Source organism: Plectrocnemia conspersa, unplaced genomic scaffold (genome assembly GCF_051122295.1).
Source record: "Plectrocnemia conspersa isolate PC_06_02 unplaced genomic scaffold, ASM5112229v1 ptg000002l, whole genome shotgun sequence".
Lineage (NCBI taxonomy): Eukaryota > Metazoa > Arthropoda > Insecta > Trichoptera > Polycentropodidae > Plectrocnemia > Plectrocnemia conspersa.
Genome location: NW_028277166.1, coordinates 23,539,058 through 23,557,662, shown reverse-complemented (window position 1 = coordinate 23,557,662; position 18,605 = coordinate 23,539,058). Strand labels below are relative to the sequence as shown.

The 18,605-nt window shown below is 29.4% G+C and overlaps 1 protein-coding gene, 1 long non-coding RNA gene and 2 other non-coding genes across 5 annotated transcripts in view; 3 read left to right on the top strand and 1 right to left on the bottom strand.

The window, feature by feature from the left end:
• Positions 1–871: 871 nt before the first annotated feature.
• On the bottom strand, positions 872–1,090 carry LOC148238097 (small nucleolar RNA U3). Its single transcript, XR_015808943.1, has one exon. It is a non-coding gene; the product is annotated as a small nucleolar RNA U3 (small nucleolar RNA).
• Positions 1,091–1,489: 399 nt separating this feature from the next.
• Positions 1,490–1,708, top strand: LOC148238096 (small nucleolar RNA U3). The gene has a single exon (XR_015808942.1). It is a non-coding gene; the product is annotated as a small nucleolar RNA U3 (small nucleolar RNA).
• A 440-nt stretch (positions 1,709–2,148) lies between these two features.
• On the top strand, positions 2,149–3,408 carry LOC148238095 (uncharacterized). Its single transcript, XR_015812709.1, has 5 exons — positions 2,149–2,516; positions 2,595–2,730; positions 2,807–2,939; positions 2,999–3,168; positions 3,231–3,408. It is a non-coding gene; the product is annotated as an uncharacterized LOC148238095 (long non-coding RNA).
• Positions 3,409–13,224: 9,816 nt separating this feature from the next.
• Positions 13,225–18,605, top strand: part of LOC148238094 (uncharacterized) — a 208,964-nt gene continuing 203,583 nt past the window's right edge. Inside the window, exon 1 of one of the 2 annotated variants that reach the window (XM_088205934.1) lies at positions 13,225–13,381. The gene's annotated coding sequence lies outside the window, so the exon portion shown is untranslated. The remainder of the gene's footprint in view (positions 13,382–18,605) is intronic. The other variant, XM_088205935.1, reaches the window with a different exon arrangement.

The following is an 18,605-nucleotide window of genomic DNA, read 5'->3' as shown; positions in this document are numbered from 1 at the left end:
ATAAATATTTAAAAAATACTTCATTCATTTATATATATTTGTACAATACATAATTGAGCTATACATATATTTTTGATACAGTATTTGTTCAATTATTCTCAATATATGTCTGAAAAGATCAATGGTCAATATATTAACCGGCAGAAATTTTGATAAATAATATTGTTGCAATCCGCGCGCTCTCGCGCCTGCGTCGGGACTCACGCGCAGATCGGCAGTAAAAGGCCCATCGGTCGCCACGCTCGGTTGTAAGCATAGAGTAAAGAATGTTATATATGATATTCTTTACTCTATGGTTGAAGACTATCGCTCCTCAGGAATGATGCCCTGTTATTGAATTCGCGTGTTTTCATTTGTTCGCAAAGGCTCTGATGTAACGGCCCCACACAGGCTCACGTAACAATATAAACATAATTTTTTATGAAATTTGTTTTATCTATAATGTATAATTTAAGTACGAAAAACCAAGTAGTTGAACTATTTCTAAAATTATTAACTTTACGAGATTTTTTATCTTCGTTTTTTCACAACCCAGCACTTCAATTTATAACGGCTGGCTCATATATACTTATTGGTGGTTTTAAAATCCAACTTTACATGATAAAAAAACAGTTTAATTTATTGAATCAATGTTATGGTAAGAAGGGTTTGATGATTATTGCAGACAATTTTTTTAGGGACACTTATTGTTCCGGATATATTATAGAATATCCCGTACAAAAAATATTTTTGAAATTACATAAAAAGTAAATTTGTATTGTACAACCTCTAAGCTAGATTATAATAAAATTTTAACGTTTATAAATTAAATGTTCGAATCCAATAAATTAAAATTGAAACTTATATATAAAAAAAATATTATGAATTTAAAACCGCTCAGAAAGCGACGAACTCCCACCCCACCTGCGATCCTGTGCAGGTAGTGAACGATCATCGATGACTTTGAAGAAATCTACTAAGATTTCTTCAGAGTCTGCCTCACGCTCAGGAGTTCGCGCCACATCTCATCGTCGCGGCTAGTGACTCCAGCATGGAGTGCACGTGACGGGTGAGAACGTACTACAGAAATGATCCTGTGAAGTACAGTCCTACCGGTGAGAGCCTAAAGATAGCTATATAAACAACTTGTACGACGTTCCACTTGCGAATACCGAATCATAGTACTGCCATCTATTGAAATCTGCAACAATATTTTTTAGTATAGTTTTTTATATTTTGGCTTTCGAGTATATAATAAATAAATATTAATAGTTTTAATTAAATTAAAAAATATATTTATTTAATAAATAAATAAATAAAAAAAATTAAGTTCTGACGTGACACCCACTGCAATAGGTGGTAGTATTTTTATCAGTCGAGTTGAAAATAAAAAAAACTATACTAAAATATATGTTAGAAATTTCAACAGATGGCAGTACTGTGTTTCGATATTCGCAACTGGAACGTCGTACACAATATTTATATAGCTATCTCTTGGCCACATAACGTTAGGACTGTACTTCACAGGATCATTTCTGTAGTACGTTCTCACCCGTCACGTGCACTCCATGCTGGAGTCACTAGCCGCGATGATGAGACGTGGCGCGAACTCCTGAGCGTGAGGCAGACTCTGAAGAAATCTTAGTAGATTTCTTCAAAGTCATCGATGATCGTTCACCACCTGCACAGGATCGCAGGTGGGGTGGGAGCTCGTCGCTTTCTGAGCGGTCTTGAATGTTCATAACTACCCATTGCGTGTAGATTATACAATTTCGGACTTTTTAGGATTTCATAGTATGCCGTATAACGGAACGGCCTGGATACGAGTTGAGGAGTAGTGAGATGTGACCGTATATGGTGCTCCTATTGCTTCTTACTCCGCTGTGACTTGCTGCAGTTATAATTTCACAGCTTATTTAGTGCCACGTTTACGCCTTTTACGATGTTTTGTTCTCATTTATTGGCCGTGGATATTTATATTGTCAATGTCGGAAAATAATAAACTAGTGTACTTCGAATGTTTTACTTTTAAAGTAAAGTAGGGTGTGAATTATTTTGTTATAGAATTAAATGAGTATTATGATTTTTGTGCGATGGAATTATGTTTATTAAAGGAATACAATATACGTCGTCATTACCGGACGCTAATTCACAAAATGCACACTTTAGGGCAAGACCGTGACGTCACGATGACGTTTCACGCCGTCGCCTAAATCAGTTCCACAAATACTCACAGGCGTCGCTTGATACGCCGCTGCGATCGCGAGGTGGGGGCGCGGCGTGTCCGCGCATGCGTTTCGCGCACATTCATCGATTCTGCGCGTGCGCTCGCGTGTTTTGCTGCTCATCGCCAAAATATGGACACGCTTCCCGCTTCTTTTCAACACATTCAGCTCGATAATAATACTTATCGAGCTAATTTGTTGAATACTGAACACCTGTCACCTGGATCAATGGATGAAGGAATATGCCGACAATTCCAAGACCGCGTGGACGATCATTCGAAAGACGAATACGCAGTCGCGTATCCTTTGCAGGTTGGTTTTTATTTTTATAATAATCAAATTTAATATATGATATATATTTACTCTGGATAACATATATATTAACTCTAGGAAATTGTTTTATTGCCATCACAACAACCATCGGAAAATTGTGATAACAAATACGTTCAAAAAACAAACTGCTTAGCGACGATATTCGTATCAAGTTTACTACAGCTAATACAAAAAAAGTGATAAATACGTCAAGGTGTGTTTTTGTGCATGTTTAGGTATACATTATAATAATATAAATTTATGTACAATACATATATTATATCTTACAGAATGTTTATCCTGCTATTATGAAGCTCGATTTTATGCACCATCATACTATTGATTCTGCTGCAGTGTTATATCGTTTAAAACCTACTTCTGAAACTAGAGATGTATTTAAATCATGTTTCAACGATAATTTAGGTATTACACATTTATTACTTCAAAAAACATGATACAACTATAAATATTTATTATCTTAGACATCACACAGGCAATTAATCTACATGAAAAGAAATTAGATTTAAAATATGGAATGAATTCAACAGAAATGGCTAATTCATCTATCAACCCCAAATATAGATCTGTTTTGTATTGGTACACAACATGGAGATCTACACATTTGGGTCCACGTTCTGGAAATACATTGAAGGTACTTATTGTTAAATATTATAAAACTGTTACAATATTAACAAATTAATATTTTTGTTTCAGATGTTAGAATCAAAAATGCCAGCTTATGAGGGCGTTTTTGTATTGCTCGATCAATCCCTTCCTAATGCACCGCCTGTCACTACAGAATCGCGAATTGATATTGCCCGTTTGGCATTTGGAGAGGATAATATTCCACCTCTGGCTCATTTTGATCCACTGGTGGAGGAAACGCCAAAAATTTCATCAATATTAGATAATATAAATAATAATACAGAAATATCTGAAAGTGCCGGACTGTCTACTTCAAATATTATTGAACCAGATGGTAATGAACTTAATATAATCACTGAATCTTGGACCGAAGCATTAGATGCTATAGCTATAAATTTAAACAATTTACAAATCTCAGAAATAAGGATTTTATTGATAAAATTAAGAGTAAATTTTGTTCTATTAATTCCTTAGAAAGTTTTGATAATATAATCGCTGATATCTCAAGACGGCCTGCGCCTTCAAAATTTAGATCTGTAATTAAAGTGCAACCAACTTCGATTAGTCGGCGCAGGCCTGGGGTTACTAGAGGATGTAAGAGATTGCCTGCGGGTCGTCCAGCACTTACAGATAAACAAAAAAGGGTTAAAAAAAATAGATTGCTAGCATTAAATATAAAAAAAATGTAACTAAACACAGTAAATTTTAATTTATTTTTCCAGCCTTAGCTATTTTTTCATGTGTTTCATTTAATTTTTAGCTATATTTTACTATAATAAAATTCATTTATTTCTATATAAATTTAATATTAAAGTATATAATTGTTTTGTATAAATTAAATAACTTAACTATATTATGTAATTGCTTTATATAGATTTCATTTTACATAATATAGTTAAGGTGAGGATTCGGACTAGTTTTTGTTTATACTATACATGCAATAATAAATAATTTAATAAAATATTATTATGTTTTATTTCCCTTGCATATTACTGTAAACTATTTAATTTGGATAATATAAATTTAAATTCTAAAACTAAGAGTGTTATTTAGAATGTAATTTCGCACTTTCTTTTTCTTAAAAACTGACACTTTTATTTGAATAATTGAAATTAAAATAGCATTACTGATATGATATTTTAAAGAGTATTTGATTTGTTTGTTTTTGATATAATTATTGAGATTTTCGTTATAAATCAAATTTCATTTTTATAGGTAGGTATATTTAGGAAAAAAAGTGATATGACTTTATTTTAAATTGAAGTTGTACTCTACGTTGTTGCTAAAGGCCAGCGTGCCTCTAAATTCGTAAGCCCAAATAGAAAGCATATATCGTTTATAATAAAGAGACAGAGGTAGTAATAACGAAATTGTCATTTCATATATTATTAAATAGTTGAAAAAGTATTAAAGTTGACTTGACATGTCGCAATATCTTGTAAGCCAATGGATATGTTGACTTGATTATTTATTTATTACGTAGATATTAATTGACTGTTCGTCGTAAATCATATTTACATACTATTCGAAAGCTTATGTCTTGGACTATGATATGATTTTTTTCTTTTATTAAAATTCCTCCAGTATTTTGCGAGTATTTGTTTCTATTCGGTCATATTCAGTAAAAAATTATCTACTAAACAGACATCTTCGTATAGAAAGTCAATATCGCAACTATTATTAAATAAGTTTGTTAATTATTCAATAGACGAAAATTCGATTTTCATGTTTGCTTTCTACATTTTTGTACATATATACATTTTGTTAAATCGGGGTTTTTATAAACAATTTGTCTGTTGAACTCGGTACAGTCCCGCTCAAATGGCTGGCAACCTTGGAGACGGCGAGTGACGCCGGCCCGGCGACGTCACCAAGACGCTAGAAAGAGACGAATGAATGCTAGAAAGAGACGCGAGATGTGACGTCGCGGTCTCGCCCTAAAGCGTGCATTTTGTGAATATGCTTACCGGACTAAGCACTCGACACGATGTTCACAACTTAAAGCTTAGCTGAAAAGCAAAAGCAGAATTTTTCATCCTAACGTGTTTTTTTCGCGATCACTAGTCATTTCAGTATCTCATTTATTAACTACTAAAGGAAAGCCTTTACAAATAGCGAATTAAGTCATTTGCTGTCGAAGAATTGTTTCCCAAGAAAATATATTTATTTGAAACTAATAGTCTTTCAGCAAAAACAGTTGTTAGAAGCGTTGAGCACATTGTGAGTAACATCAATAGACTCTGGTCTAAAGTGAAATCGTTTAAAATGTATCGCATCTGATAGTGCTAAAAGTACATGCAGAACAGGTTCAGGTTTAATTAGAAAAATATAAGGTTTGTAAAAATGCAAGCTATTTGAAGCCTTTAATTAATCATTTTTGACTTGACTGTAGTCATTTCTGAGAGCGAAGGATAAAGTTGTGCTACAACTTTATGCAGATAGGCAGCTCATTCATCGAATTAAAGTCAAATGTATTTATAATCATACATGTAAGTATATTGTTCTTATCTTTTACCATATTGTTATTATATTTTAAATGTATATTTACTATTTAAAAAGATTATTATGAATAAGGGGCGTAGTAACACAAAGCTTGAAAAACACTGCTTCAGGGGCACATTTTTGTGAATAATTTAAAGCTTAACAGTTAAAATAATGTATTTTTTATTTTATTTTGTAAAAGGTTTTTGTTATGTTTTCTAAATATATCTTATATTTCTATTCTATTGGTCTATATTTTTAATCTTCTCTTGTAAATTAGATAATTTTTTAAGCCAGCAACTTAGACTTAATTGTAATGTAAATATTTTCTTGCATTTTTAATCTTGCAATAAACATGTATATAAAATACTGCGTTTTATCAACACCAACTAGTATACAAAGCCATACAATTCGCTTGTGACGTCATCGGAGCAAGGGATACCAAATGCGGTCAGTATACACATGTATCTACCAGTATTTTTTTGACTTTTACATTGATTTTTAATGTGATCTAAATACTCTTTTCTTGATACTTTTTTGTACCGTATATATGCATGCATGATCTAGCTCGATTTATTAAATTAGAAAAATCTTATAAAACAAGCAACAATAATTTTCTAGACAATATTTACATTGAAAAACACTAGGGCTTATATAGGATTCAAGCTCAAATTTTTTTTAAATTTAGCTCGATGTTTTATTATACTATATTAAATTATAAAAAACTTTTAAATATAAAAAAAATCAACAACTTACAATATAATACTTAGTATTTATGTGGAAAGATACCTACAATAGACAATATAGTAACTTAATAAAAGAGAAATAAATGGTACAAAAATATATTTGTACACAGTCGTCTTACTGATTTTATTAGTACAACATAAGAAAGGACCAGCGTATAAAATATTTTTAGAAGTACCTGAATGTAAGGAAGATTGTGCAAAAGCTTCACATTGCCTGAAACATAACATAGGCATATATAGATAGGTAATTGGCCATAAATTTCGGCAACTCAAGGCGAAATTTGACCTGCTTGTTCACAAACAAATATGAAGACGACAAAATGTTCTGACTCTTGAATGCAAAATTCGCAAACATGTATCAACATTCAACGATATATTGCAGCATAAACTTACCAATAAAACATTTAGTTTGACTTTGAATAAAAGAACATTAATTATTTGTTCTTATTATTACTAAATATTAAAACAAATATAATATTGTAAATAGCGGTAATACCGGTATTGACTCTTTTTCTCTCGATAATACCGGTATTATTGCAATCATTATTCATACATCAAAAAACTGTGAGACTAGCCAAAGTACTAAATTGATATGTTAAAGTGGAAGATATTGAATAATTAGAGAAAAGCCGAGGGGGAGCTAGCTAACTAAAATATCTAATAAGAGTTGGAAACGCCGTAGCTAGGGAATATAATCCCGGGATCCCGGGATCCCGAACGATTTTCAATACTCGATGAGTCCCGGGATTATAAAACATAATCCCGATTTTTTTTTGGATTGATTGATTTATCAAACACAATCGAATTATTATTGTCAAAATAGTTATACTTCATGTACAAACTTGCGCAAGTTGCACGTGTTATCTGTGAATCTTTGAGGCTGTGAGTCTGAAGTGCTTTTTCAGCAGCAGGCTGCTTAGGAACCAAAATCAGATCAAGGCTAAATGATGAAACGCTTGATGCTTTGATGTTACTTCGTGAGTTGTATTCAAAATAATGTTTTCCATTAATTGTGTCTATGAATGTACATATGTACATACATTGTCAAAAGTTAATTTTTTATCTTCTCAAATAAATATATAAGACCTTCCATTTTTTATTTTTATTATATTATTTTCTATTTTAAGCCCAAGACTAAAATTATATGTACTTTATACATTGTACGTTATAAAAAAACAGATGTAAAAATATATCTTATTATTCATTTTAAATTATTTTTATCGATAAAATAACAGTAAAATTATCCCGGGACTGGTCCCGGGATCCCGGGATCGACTAATTGCAATACCGAAATCCCGGGATCAAAATTTTGTCCCGGGATTGGAATCCCTAGCCGTAGCACTTGGAAGAGAAAGAATGAAAGAAATACAAAAGAAGTTCACAGTTAACTGGTGTATTCTCCAATGTGAATGCGGCTTTAATAAGGGCCCCAGGCTATTCTACTTGTGAGGCCCCTCAAAGTGTTAATAAAATACATAACAAAAAATAATAATAATTATTACTAGTGATGGTAATAATATAATAGCGGTATTAATAATAACAAAATATTAAAGAACATAGTATATTATTGCTAAATATACTATACAAATAAAATTTGCAGTGATACAATTTTCAATTTTTCTTCGATTAAAACTCACTGGTTCAAAAAAATATATCGATTACAATAGAAACAAAATAATATCGTTTATTCTTTATATTTTTAAAAATTGTATTTTTCTTGCTTTTGTTTAGAAGAAAATTCATCAGTTATTTTATTAAAATCAATCTGAAAGCGCGTTCAATTGATAAAATTGCAATATTTGATCATTTTTTCTGAGCAAGTGACAGTCCTTAATCAATTTTTATAATTTTAAATTTATTGGAACCTTTTTGAGCAGAAGCTACTGTGACCGGTAATATTAAAATTATCCTTAACGCAATATCCAAATTCGGATATGACTGTTTATTGTATTAATGTATTATTCTTAATATATTTAAAGTCTGTCTGGAGATCTGAAATTTAAGCCATTGCCTGAAATTTAAAACTAATTATTTCTGATAATAATTCACTAGAGTTAACTTCGTTAGGATACTTGGTGGCAAAATAATAAACTGCTTTACCGACATAGTTTTTTTTCCTTTAATTTCAAATAATTTTTCTTATTTACATCTAAGTTTTATTATTAAAATATTCATCACTTCTTTTTTAATTAAAATGTATTGTCATAAAGAAAAGACCGTTGAGATCGATCATCTAATTTGAAAATTTTAAATCGTTGTATTCAAGCACTGTATTCCAATTGGATTTCTGAAGCCAATTTCTCACTTTTAGAATTTTTTCTCTCACTTAGTGTCTCTCATTTGCTGCAAAAAATGATATAATCCTTGTATTAAACGTGAAGCATAAATTATGGTCATCGTTTTTTTCCTGCAAAGCTTTGTTTACTCTAGCAACTTCATGCAATATAAAATTATTTGTTTCAATAGGCTTTCAATTTTGACACGTTGTAAGAATTGTTAATTTTTTAAATCTAATAACACGTTATATACTAATAGTATTTGCTGATTCAATTCCTTGGTCCTGAGGTCCATTGTGTGTCTGTATGACCTTTCAAAGTTGTTCTTAATGCATTAGATATTACTTTATTACACTTGTCGTAAAGTTAACAAAAAAGTATAGATTCTCTGAACAATTCTGAATAATATAATCATGCTAGCATTTGAAGAAGCAGTATTGTAGCACAAAAAAAATACAAAGCTTGTTGATTGTTCCGATTAATTATGTCACTCATTGTCATATCCTTGACCTCTGATGTTTGAAATAAATAATCCAATTTTTTCTTATTTATCGATAATTTATTGTCTAAGCCGCTACCCGTTTTTTCTTCGCTCGCTATGAAATCTAAAAAGGTTTTTTCATTCATAATAGAATTGTAATTAATAACTACATATCCAATAATTCGGCACATCAGTTTTTAAAAAAAATATTTCGATTATTTAACTCTAGAAACACGATACCCAAATAATGAGAGAAATTTCCCTTGAATTGTATTGGCTTATTAAGATTAAAAAAATCTGAAATATGATCACAAATATTTCCTAAAATTATTTTTGTAACACAACACGTAAAATATTTCAGTATTTTTTTTAAACCACCAGTTTTCAGCTCTTTTAAAAAAATCCATTAAATATATGCGTCACGATGAGATGCAGAATTCTCATGAATAACATTTTATTTAAATTTTTACAATATTTAAAAACTCGATTTTAATTACAAATATCAAAACCTGATTTTTCTCTTTTTTAACAAAAATTGTGCATAGAAAACAGAATAAGGATATTAAATGAAATAAAATAAAATGAGCCAGTTACGATAAATTCGTTTTTCGTTTGAAAAGTTTTTTCGAAAGCCAATCCTTAGAAAATTTTCTTCTATCCTCTGATGAAAATTTATTAAAATCTGCGACTTCTCCATGCTCCTGTCCATGTTCAATTATAATATGTTTTATATTATTAGTGATCGGCGGATCGTTGAAATTAATAGATATCCCGTTTTTTCTTAAATTTTCATGCATTTCTATTCCTTCTTCAACTACCCTACCTATTTTTGTTTAATATGTACACTCATTATACTCCTGTTACGCGAATAACCTATCAGTGAGGACGTCAAAATGAAAGTAAATAAAATTTTGCAAGCCTTTTGTTCTTAGAATTTTTGTGTGGAAGGGATGGTTTTGCATTATATGTTTATATAGGTCATTTTCAAATAAAAAAATAAGGTTTTCTTGGATTCAAGGGAAAAGATAAAAGGCGAATGATTTTTTAAATTTACGTTACTCTTAGTGGCTCGTTTGAATTACAGATTGCAAAATACTCGACTAAATGTACTTACAAAAACAAGCCATTAAATAACCAGATTTTTTCCCTGCATGCCAAACATTTTTTAAAGGCCTTCTTGTATTTTTTGATACAAAAATGAAACCGATTAGCTTACAAATTTAGAATGTCTTTTTTTTATATTGAAATTTTTGAATTCACTGACTACCAATACGACCCCCTTTTCATCGTTCACTCGAGGCAAGTGCCTCACTTGACTCACCCTCGTACCGGCCCTGTCTGTCATAAATGTTGGCTTCATTGTCATTAGATTGCCCTCGGCATTTTTTAAAGTCAATGCCATGCTCAGTAGTGAGATAGTTAAGCATTAAATCAGTTATGCTTTCCCTTAAATGATATTTTAGCTCAAGGAAAGTTTAAAATCTATCGCTTAGTAAATTATCTTAATGTGCTATATATCTTACAATTAAAGTTAACTGATTAATATGTGAAATGTCAGTAGTAGAATCTACCGAGAAGTTTAAATGTCAAGCATTTTTCACGTTAATTTATTTTTTGCCATGAATTTCTATACTAATTTATATGAGCATGTAAAAATGGATTGACTTTTGCTATTAGTTTTAAAATACTAAGATAATTGGCGTTATTTAGAATATTTTTTAGCATATATTTTTATAAAATTTAGCGTTTTGACGTTTTGATTTAGCGTTTTGGAGCAAATAAAATAATGAATTTTGGGAGACCCCAATAAATTTGTTACATCTTAAAAAATAGTAAAAATATAAATTAAAAACTGATCGAGGTTGTTTAACGTGTTTATTTAAGGCTTATTTTTAATATTTAGTAGACCCACCTTTAGCTTTAATTACAGCTGAAACCTTTTTCGGAATAATGTCAACGAATGGCTTGCAGGTGGACGGAGTTAATTTTCTCCATTACATCTGCATTTTTTTCGCATCGCAGTTTTGGATTTACAATTGTCTTGGGCAAACTTTCCTTTTATTTTTGCCCATAAATGCTATATAAAATTTAGGTCTGGAACTGTGCAGGTCATTCAAAATGCGGCAAACTCTTTGACGTAAACCAACCCCTGCTTTTTTGGGCAGAATGGCACGGAGCGTTGACTTGCTGGAATCGGATGGTCTGTGCTTTAGAAATATTTTCCTGTAGAAATCCATTAAAGTGAATCCAATATTGAAATATAAATATTACTATTCATACTACCCTTGCAATTGTATAGGTTTCTTAGCCCTGCTGCTGCCATGCAACCCCAAATCATAACGCTTCCGCCATAATATTTAACTTTGGGTACTACGCAATCAGCTGTACATACATTTTTACGATTTTTCTACGCACGAGTACTACACCAGGGGTCGCAAAAACTTGAAAAAACGTTTAAAAAAATTGAGTTTTTAACATTTTTTTATACTAACAAATATAAGTTTAAAATTACCTCAAAGTCGGGTTCATCGGACCAAATGACATTCGCCCAATCTCGGTGTTTTCGGGCATATTCTAACATTCGAGTTTCATTTATTTCTGAGAGCTACGGTTTGTGTTGGGGCTTTACAACTTTTGAGTTTTACATCGTTGAACCTTCTTCTCAGCATCTGCGAATAAATGGATGGCTATTAGCCTGCAGAGATTTCAGCAGCAAGCTTTGAAGACGTGTTTAGACGATTTTTAAGGGACTCATGAAGCAAGATTCGATCTACCTAGGCCAGGGGTCGGCAACCTTTTGAGACGGAAGAGCCAAAAGTTACAATTTACAAAATTTTCCAGTTTTTAAAGAGCCACTAACATTATTATTTCAATATTATGGTATTTAATTTAGATTAGGTATATAAATTTGATTTTTGATTTAAAATAATAGCTTTAAATATGAAATAATATGTATTTATATAACACCATTCATATGCACCAATAACTAAACAAACAGAACAGTGTTGCCACATTTCAAAAATGTCAGCTGTCCGTATACTCTCTACTCCACCTATTCTCACTATTCTCTGTTGAGTGTTTTTTATCATGTTTAAAGTTTTTTTTTGCAGTATAATCTTTTTTATGAATTTTGAAAATAAAATAATTATTAATATTTGCGCATGGATCTGGAGAGCCACATCTTGACGTCAAAAGAGCCGCATGCGGCTCGCGAGCCGCAGGTTGCCGACCACTGACCTAGGCAGTTGTCATTCGTTTTCGTCTAGTTTTTGGCTTTGATTTGTAAGAACCACCTTCGTGGAACCGTTACAAATCATTTTGTACAGTGTGTCGTGAACAATTAGTGTGTTTACTAATTTCCGATATCAGTCAATAATAAGTAATATGCGAATGCAATAATATTATATTCATTCTTTTAGTTTCACTTAAATCGCGATTTTCTAGAATTTTTTAAATGTTTATTTAATATTTAAAATAAATTAATAAATAAAAAGGAACTTTCAATCCCATTTTAAAACTTTAGTTAGCAATAAACAACGACAAATTCATTTGTATACTTTTTAAAATAACGGCCAAAACAACCTGCTACAATATTTCGGCTATGTACTTGTAAAAAATCACATACTATTTTAAGGGGTCCCCAAAATTATGGCTTAAAAAAATTTAGCTTTCCTGTAAAATTTTATTTTTGTCACATTTTTATTTTTATAGCAACCTAAAATATAGTATTAAATCAGGTTAGATAGTATAACTGATATTAATTAACTGTTTTCTGTTCAGGTAGTATAAAATAAAATGGCCAAGTATTTAATAAATTATTATTATTTTTATTCCAAATATAAATAAATTACTATTATAAATAAACTTCAGTCCCTCAGAATTTTCCGCCTTGAGGCATTGCATTACTTGTTTACGCTCACGGGACGCCCCTGGTCAGCTCTGATACGTGTCATCATCTTTCCGACAAATTATGTAATAGTTGTCGCTCTTCGCAACAGATGGCGTCGTCGGGCACTTGTTGGGTAAGGGCGACCCACGGTGGCGCGCGTTTTTGTTTTGGTCCCTGCGAGAGAGCTTTCAGTAGTGACGCGAACTCGATCGGGGTAGCTAGGCGCTCGGCTCAGCGAAGTGCGGCCCACGTGCAACGAAACTTTACTTTACGAACTTCACTGTGTGCATTACTATCTACTGTTGGAAGTGTCGGCTCGCTCTATGGTGTGATCGGAACTTTACAAGGTAAGATTTTTATTTTATTTTGTGCGAAAACTGTGCGAAAAGTTTTTTATTGGGCCGTAAAAATGAACATGAAGACGTAATGGAAAAAGGGGGTAAATCATTTTATGATAATTGTTTAGGGGAGTGTAGTAAATCAATGCCATATATATTTTTAATATTAACAGATTTACAAATAATTTGTATAGTACGCAACATTAAAAAAAAATCTACTTTTAAATGTCAATTGCCAATAATGAACATACCCCATTACCTTCTGATATATTCAGATTAGTTTTCGATTTGTATGAGTAAATTATATATTTATGAGAGACCTTTTATTGAGTATTTCAAAAGGTAAACTGTGAAAATATTTTTTGATGGGCCGTAAATATGAGTATGGAATAATTATGGGGAAAAGGGGTAAATTACATTTTGTTATTTGTTCATATGAATACAGAAAATTTTGCAAAAAAATTTATTGAAATAAATTTTCATATTAAATCTTTAGATTCGCATAATTTTTTTAGGTTTATTGTAATTAATATATTTTTAAGAAGCCTTCTACTAAGTATATAAATATTAGCAAATTACCTTTTTGAGAATAGATTTTAAATTATACTTTAATATGAAAACTAAGCTAAAAGTTTTTTTATCTGTAATTGTAATGAAATAAATTTGTAGATCTCAGATAATATTTCTGTAATATTTTACTAACTTTTATAATATTTTGTCAAAGTATGTTTTTGAACTTTTTATTACAAAAAAAATAATGCATTGTAGGAATAGTGACTTAAAATCATGTGTAATCTTTTCATTGAGGTAAAAAAAGTGTATAGTGCGATTAAAAATATTATATTTATAATAACGCGTTCAGTTTTTGGTTATTATCAAATATAGATAAAATATTCATATATAAAACTAACCTATGTAAATTATTCAAAGCAATCTTATGTGATTAAGTTTTTTAATTATACGATCATAAATATACATATAATTGAAAAATTCAGATTCTATATTTAGCTTATTAAATAAAATTGTTCGACAATTACTTGTGCTTGTTTTAAATTGTTATTTTTCATAATTCTCAACTTTTACATCTATTTTTGTATTTAGTCGTTTCTATAAATATATTTCACGGTAAATATAAATAATATTCGTCTATTGATACAAAATTTCAGCGAGTTTTATTCAATATAAAAGAAAGTTAATGGAAATGAATGAATGAGAAAATAAATCTGAATTTGTATTTCTCACCTTGAGTCGAACTTTAAAATTTTTCACAATATATATTATACAAATGTAAATAACATATATATTAGTTAGAAAATATCAGCTATTTTTTAATTAAAAAGAAATAGTAGAAAATATTTGAAGTCTGAAATTAATATTTATTTATATTTAAAATCTAAATTAATTAGTATTTTTTGATAATATGTCTCAAAATATATTTTATGTACTCAAAAATGATTAAAATATTTTTTTAACAATGATCTATAATTTTATAAATTTACACTTTCCAGCATATATTGTTGTACTTATGTCTAGTCATAGAACATATGGTCAATTAGGAACAATTTAAAAGTTAGAGCTGCGTGGGACATACACAACTGGAAACATTAGTTAGGTCATATCCGTGTCACTTTTATTTACACTATTGCGAATTCACGATGATATTAGCATAGTTTTCATTTAAAAACATACGATTAATATAATGATATATTATACAAAAATATTTCTTAATACAATTTTTTTTTAATACAAAGTTTTCAATCAATTGTCCAAATCTTAATATTGTATATTATTTTTTATATGATGACATCATCATCGTATACTCAATTAGTTTAATTTAGTCTTAGTATACAAGAAATGAAATAAAATAAATAAATTATTCAATATTTATCTAAGACTTGGCGTGTTCAAATACATTATTTAACGTATTCCAAATACACAATATTCTACAATGACATCGATTTAATACAAGAGCTTTCGTGGAGCTTCTATAAATAAATATATTTTTTATCATCGCGTGTTTAAAAATGCCAAATTACTGTTTCCAATCAACCGTAGCAATTAACGTTGACGAAAATTGAATCGACAATAAAAATCAACGGTTTTGATGTTAAAATACATGCGATAAGTGAATTATTATTAAAATAAACATGAGTTAAAATATAATCATTGGTACTTGTAGTTTTTTTTAATAAATTTATTAAAAATTTATTAATAATCAATTCACCTTTAGTCAATAATATAATTAAACAGTCAATGATATTATTAAATTATCAGTAAATTGAATAAATGATTTATTGTTGATAAATGATATGATTCTTATATTATATATTTTTATTAAAAAAGCACATGCTAAAAATAGGTCAATTTAAAATTTTAAGGGTTATTGAATTTTTAGAATAAACCAAAACATTCTGTATTCGTGAGATAATTAAAAAATGTTTTGTGAATTTTACTTTTAAAATATTTGATAAAAAATACTTATTTGTTAAATTAATTTTGTCACAATAATTATATGGGAAGAAATATTTTTTGGCAAGTTATATATTTTGGTGATTTCAGCGTATTTTTATTTTTTCCATGCTGTAATAAATTATTGTATAAAAAAAGTCTTAAAACGTTACGTGACATAACATTTTAACGAATTTATTAACAACCAAATGCTATTTTTTTAGTATAATATTAAGTGCTTTTATTTAAAACAATAATATTTTTTCTCAAACCTCTTATTCTACATAAAAAGTTTTTGGTAATAACAAAATCAAGTTTTTCAAGCCCAAAATTAACATTGTACCTGTTCCACTGAATTTTAGCTAAGAGCTTTACAGGTAGATTAGAAGTACCTGTCGTTTTTGTGTGTGCGTATTTTTTTCACAACTTCACCCGAAAACGTCCGATAAGGACCATTCAATTCGCTCCCAAAATTTACCTGGTATAGGTACCTTAACGAATGCCATTTGGATTTAGAAGCAGAACAATTAAGTTGTTTTTACAAGTCAAAGCGCGTTTTGCACCCAGGCGAAGCTTTTAACGGTCACTTGATTTCAATTCACGTAAAACCTTTTCCCTGTAAGCACCCACTTACGGCGGCCCTTACCTGTGGTTAAATATTTTTTTTCGCACATACCGAGTTGACAAATGTTTCTTTTTGCACATTTTTTACGAGCCACCCACACCGCCCTCTGGGCGCCACGGTTTGTTTTGTACAAATTTATTCATGTTAATGTACCTAGCGTAAAGTATGCCATTACAATAGTATTATTACCTACACCAGTTTATTATCCATTTATTATTATTGAAGAAATAGATGCTATTGATTTCTTCTTCTGATAGTTAAAATTATATATTTAATTTATGTCTGTATGATTGTGCATAAGGATTTTTTATAAGCATACAATATGGAATAGCATATGCAATTATTAGTTGTAAGTTCAATTTATATAATATGGGTATTCCTATATAAAACTAAATTATATTTGTTTCAAATTAAACAGTATATTTTATGGCATTAGAATATTTTGAGCTCATTATACGATAGATTTGGAAAGTACAGAAATAATGCAAATAAAATAAAAGCTATTTTTTCAAGGCGCTTAACGATAGACTTACCGAAATATGTCAAGTGCTTAGAAGAGCTGTAAATATTCAGTTGCAATATGGTAGGCATTGGCCTAATGAGTTACAATTAGCTAATAAGCAATTACAAGTAAGTGGTGAGACACCAGACTGAAATCAGTCTTTAAATCACTGATATATATTTTAATAATTATAAATGATTAGAATAGCCAATATTAAATATATGTTATTATGTATGATCTAACTCCTAAAGTTCTAAAAACTCTGGTACGATATAAATAGTATTCCACATGGGATTCAGCAGGTCAGAAACTTATACCACTGGTCTATTTTTGTGGTTATTAGTGGAAAATCCGTTGAAATGCATATCTAGCAAATCACATTTATATTATTTAATTTAAAATACTTACATAGTCATATTAAAAACCACGTTTTTTATGAAACGGTTATCAAAGTTTTTCTGCAGGTATATAAAGCAAGCAATCTATATCTTTCAATTAAATAAGATTGTTTCTAGCCTGTTTCATATAGAGTACGTTAAAAATTAAATTGTGTTTTTAGCTGATTTTAAAATTTAATACTTAAAATTAAATTAAATCCGAATATTCCTAATATCACTGATACTTGGATTTTATTTTATTTTTCAATGTATGGCTACTCTTAAATGTGCCACATACAATACCCCACAATGCTTTATGTTTCGTTATCTTAAAAATACGCTTTTTATAAATCTTAAATATTACCTGACGCTTTTGAAATAATTTTTACAATACACTTATTCTCTTATCTGAAGTATAATGTATCATAGATCTTTAGTTATCTAATACTATGATATTAGTGCTATAATGAAATTCTCTTAATTTGTTCTCTTAATATATTTTGTAATTCATATCTATTATATACTTTTCTTGTGATGAAATCTGTCTCTATAATGAGTTTAACTCGGTTCTATGCTTTGATCAATCCATTTCTGGGTATTCCTAAGAGAGATTAAATTTTTCTTGAAATCTGTCGCTTGTATTATATATTTTTGTTCATTGATAACATTGATCCTGAATTTTTAAAGTCATAGTTCTTAATTTCATAGCTTTTTTATATGTAATTACATGTTTGGATTATAAAATATATTTCTTTTAGAATCTATGACTAATTTTAATTTTAAAAATATCATAAAATTTATATTTATGCCCCATGTTTAAAAAAATATAAAATAATAATATTGTATTATTATTTAAGCAAAAATACGACATAGTAAATAAAAAAATCTAGATAAGTAAAAAATAAAGTAAATGTTAAGCTTTACAAAATATGTAGTATATAATTTATTATTTATAATATTTTAACTCCAAAAAATAAAATATGGTAACTGTCATTTTTTGTTAAAAATAAGTCAATGAATAATATCTGAAAGACCTGAGCTCAAATCCAAAATAAATTCTAGTGTTTTTTTTTAAATTTATATCGTGTCTGGGATATAAAAATAGTGTTTATTTTTAAACTATAATTTTATTCAATCATGATAGATTATGTTTTCCTTGATTTTCCTAATCTCACGGATGAATATTGCAATTATTAATTTAAATAAAAATCTAACTTATTGATTGTAGTATATAAATATAATATTAAAATATACGTATCTGGCTTAAAGACAGATTTCATT